A 5,000-nucleotide genomic window follows, 5' to 3' on the forward strand; every position below is an offset into this window, starting at 1 on the left:
CGCTTTCCCGATTTTTATCATATTCTCCCGATTTGTCTTGAAATTCTGAAAACAAGGAAAAATTGCTTAAGTATTTTTTTTGGCGATCTGAGTGTAAAACAGTTACGTATTACACTTTCTTATCCTATAATTTCTCGCCCAGTCTCTCCATTAAACAGCCCGTGTTGTACAGACTTATAAGGCCAACAGTCTTACTCCATTTATATAGCAGACCGCTCTACAGGCTCGCGCCTTCGGCGCTAAAGAATACTAATACTCACTATTTTCCTTCATAAGGGGTTGGAATGTCTGCAAGGGCAACTAAATACTTTGCCGTCATTGGATTTGAGGTTTATTTTGCAAAAAGAAACCGAATCAAAAAACGTTCATTAAAATGAAAAGACACAATTCATTATTTGTAATCTGCTTTCTCTGATTTGCCAACCGATCAATGAATAAGATGTTTGCACCGGTATACGTTTTTGCTCTGACTTCACACATGAATTGCTTTACTCTTAGCTATCAGCGTAGTGGAAATATATCCAAATCATTGTGTTAAACTGGAAGCCTGTTGCTGTAGGAAGATGTAGAATGTTACAAATTTTTTTTTTCTTTTTTTTTTCTTGTCTAGCGGGACAGTGCTGCAGGGACAGTGCTGCAGGACTCTTCGCGAGAGTAACACTGCCGAGACTAAAAGGTCCAGTGATGGCGAATTCGTAATAACATTAGGTGAGATGGTAAGTTTGAATCCCGTTGAATGAATGAATGAAATCAGTAATGGTTTTGTTACGACACGAGCAAGCCCAGAAAAAAAATTATTATATCCTGTTTTCAATCTCGTTACCAGACTCCTCTTTCCCTTGACCAGCAGTTGGGAAACTGCGACTCCCACGCCCGGTCCGGTGGACCAAGGTAACGGAGGCTCTGGGAACGAGATTGATCCTGTTCTCCTTTCACGAGTTTAATTCAAAACATAATAGATGATTTGCAACCAATCTCTAGCGGAGACCCAGATAACAATGGTGTAATGTACAATTGCTGGCGGACGAACAAAATTTGAAGAGCTAAGGAGAGATCTTTTGTTTTCGTCCAACAAAATGGCGGTGATGTAGCGTGAAAACCACCTACTGAGTGTCTTCAGTTTAATTAATTTGTACAGTTGAAAACGACCTGTTCAGTTATTGATGGTTTTTCGCTGACGTCATCACGGCTGCGTTACTGTATATGAACATTTGTGAACAATGGAGATATTCATGTCATTGTGGAGTAAGAATGAGTATGATCGCCCAAGACAACAGTAATATATAACCTTCGCGGGCGGGAAGCAGGCCACTCGCTGTAGAGGCTGTGGGAAAATATATAGTGGATTAGTTAGTGGCAACCAACCAGCCAATCTTCAGTATCGGTTTCTAGACTTGGCACAAGTCGACTCTACCTCCATTAACACAAACGAGCGCAAAGCGCAAGTTTTGGAACCGAACGACGAAGAAAGTAAACCGGAAAATTGTTGAAGAGATTCTTAGAAAGTCTGGCAATTTTCGTTCCCTCGACGGTCCTTTGTTAATACATCGCGTTGTGTTGAGTGGTCTAACGCGAGGGAGCTCAAGCAAAAATGACAATGACTGCGGCAACACCACAAAACAATGGGTTTTATGAACAAAAATAGAGGCTCTACCCTCCCTGCACTTTCATTTTATCAAGAGTGTTTCTCTATCAATTTGCGGTCTTGCACGTGAGCACACGACGATAGATCGTCAATTTTTTCTCCTAACAACCACCCCGTTCAGAGTAATTTTATTCCTGGAATGTTGTTACACATTTGGGGTGCGTTCGGTTGACCGTATTCCGGAATAGAAACGCATGGAATAGAAGTTTAAAATATTTCGTTTTTACGAAGATTCACGTTAAAATTGTCGAACACCTGGTAAAATGCTGTTTTAAACATATCTTTGTTATCCTTGTTGCTTCAAAACGCCAGACATACCGTTTTAAATCAGCACTCCACGTATTCTTATTCCGGAATAGGGTCAATCTAACACACCCTTAGTTTTCATTTCAAACGACTTGAGCTAATCACGAAACGATTCCAACGACTCGAAGTTATATTTTCAGATGACGTCCTCCTGGGCGTCGTCACTGTCCATTGCTTAGGCTCTCTCATGCACAGTGAATTGACGTCGGTAGTTTCGTCGGCTCTGCTACTGCCTGGTACTGATCAATATGGGCAAATTATTACAGACAAACTCCCACTGACAGTACCCCTTTTGCGGGTCTCTTAGACCCGCTCCCACCGACAGTGCCTGTTTTGGGGGTCTTTACTTCTATGGCTTCATAAATCAGGTGAAAGTTGTAAAGGGACGCTTAAGTTACTCTTGATCTTACTCCAGCTTTGAAGCCGCGTACTCAATCAACTAAGCAACGCCTTTTATTCGGGAGTCATCACTTGTATTTTTCTAGTGCTGATCATTGTTATAACCTGACCCTGTAACCTGCACTCGTCGACCCACTCACCTTTGCAGACTTTACCATCTCCATGGTATCCTTTGGAACAACTACACCGATACGAGCCCTCTGTGTTGATGCACGTGGCTTTCTTGTGGCAATCGTGAAGATCATCTTCGCACTCATCATAATCAGTACAAGACATCCCGTCGCCTCGGAAACCGCGATCGCACCAGCAGTCATACGAGCCTGGACTGTTGACACAGCGTGAATTTAAACTGCACCTGTTGGGTCCATCTCGACATTCGTCGATATCTGACAAAGATAAATCGTAAAAATAAACTTTGTGAGTTGTACATAGAGGATATTATATGGCCGCGAGGACATACGAAATTTCGCTTCTCGTGTTGAAAAACATTTCACTCGTTCGCTGTGCTCATGCACTCGTGAAATATTTTTCAACACTCGAAGAGAATCTCGAAGCGGTTATTTAATGTTCTGTTTATCATATGAAATACCAAACCATTTGCCTTTAATATTTTTTGAAATTCTAACGTAGAACGGCGAGATTTATTTTGTAACCATAGCAACGGTGGTCTTTTAACGCGTGAAGATATCATATTATTTTCCAACCTGAAGATGTCATGTTTTCGCTGCTCGAAACCTCACCTTGTTATAATAAGGGAATTCTCTTCGATGGCAAGAGTTACCTAGATATTGCCCAGTTCAAGCCTGGATATATCTGAATTGCATTTCGAAGTTTCGAACTACGAAAAAAATTTACAAGCGTGGACTAGACACGCCTAGCCAAAGGGTCGTCAGATCGGGAATCTGCTGAAACGTGATCGATGAATGAGGGGTCTTTCGTTACTGGGCCTTTGATTCACATGCAAACATACCAATCAACCTTTTTCTCGTTTTTACCGCCGTTAATTGTATTCGTGGCGATGACATTAAAATCTGCTAATAACAAAAAGCAGTGTAGCCCATTGTGTAGCCCTATGACCCAATCTTCTGCACATTAGTCCCTCTTCCCTTTTGTTCCGAATTGAAGTTATTTTTCAAACAGCATCCCTTTTCTTGCACTTACCATTGCACGTTTTTCCATCTCCTCTGTATCCTGTGTTGCAAAAGCAACTATGCGAGCCTTGAGAGTTATGGCAGGTTGCATGGACGTGACAGCCGTGGGGGCCTCTCTGGCACTCGTTAACATCAGTGCACAACCACCCATTGCCTTCAAATCCCTTGCGACACTTGCAACTGAATCCACCAACGCTGTTTGTGCGGGATGCATGAAGACTGCAATTATGGATTTCCAACTTGCATTCTTCCACATCTTTTGCAAGTCCACCCATTGCCTTGGAAACCATGGCTGCATTTGCAATGATACGACCCGATAACGTTTTTGCATTCAGCAAACTGATTGCAGGCATGGATGCCCACCTTGCACTCGTTTTACATATTTGCATATCCAGCCATCTCCATGAAAACCATGATTGCAGGTGCAGTTATAAGACCCGACGGTATTTGTACAAGTAGCATGCTTATTGCAATTGTGGGTTTCTTTCTTGCATTCGTCCACATCCATGCACGTCCACCCGTTTCCTTGAAAACCACCGTGGCATGTACAATTATAAGCACCAACTTTATTTGTGCAGTAGGCATACCCACTGCAGTTGTGGATTCCTTCCTTGCACTCGTCAACATCCATGCATATCCTGCCGTCTCCTTGAAATCCACGATTGCAAGTGCAATTATGCGACCCGACGGTATTTGTACAGATGGCATGCTTACTGCAATTGTGGGTTCCCGTCTTGCATTCATCCACATCTGTGCAGGTCTACCCATTTCCTTGAAAACCACCGAGGTATGTACAGTTATAAGCACCAACACTGTTAGTACAATAGGCATGCTGACTGCAGTTGTGTTGTTCCCTCCTTGCACTCATCCACATCTTTGCATACGCTGCCATCTCCTTGAAATCCACGATTGCAAGTGCAGTTATGAGACCCGACCAGGAGCCATAATCAGGGATGGAGACCGTAAGCGCGGGGTCCACCCAACCCTATGTGTTGTGCCAAAAAATCTATTTTTAGAAAAAATTGCGCCAACCCTTACGTCATAAACCCGCGCGGATACGCGCAAATTTGCGTGGACACGTGTGTCTGCTTGATGACGTGACATTGCCCGGAAATTGTTTTTACGATGAGGTAAAAATAAAAAGACGAACTGCCCGTTTATGAAGACTGTTTTAAAGCACTGATACACGAGGTCACAAAGCCATGGATGAAGATACCATTGTTCCGGCAAAGAGACTAAAACCTGTGTTGGAGGCTTTTCGTGACACAAATGCCGGAAAGCCATTGCAGGTACGTCGCGGGCTTACTTTTGCTAATTGTTTACATTTTCGCCGGGTTGTTACTTTTTCGCTTTTCTATGTGGACAGACAGGGAAACGTAAGCTTCGGGCACACATCCTTGCGAAGAGCAACTAGTTGACATCTCTCGAGACCCTTGCTGTTAATATCCAGAACACCAAAGCTGAGATTCGTCTCGAAGTAGTAGGAAGCAGCAGGAAGC

This window comes from Montipora foliosa, chromosome 6, assembly GCF_036669935.1.
Source record: "Montipora foliosa isolate CH-2021 chromosome 6, ASM3666993v2, whole genome shotgun sequence".
Classification (NCBI taxonomy): Eukaryota; Metazoa; Cnidaria; class Anthozoa; order Scleractinia; family Acroporidae; genus Montipora; species Montipora foliosa.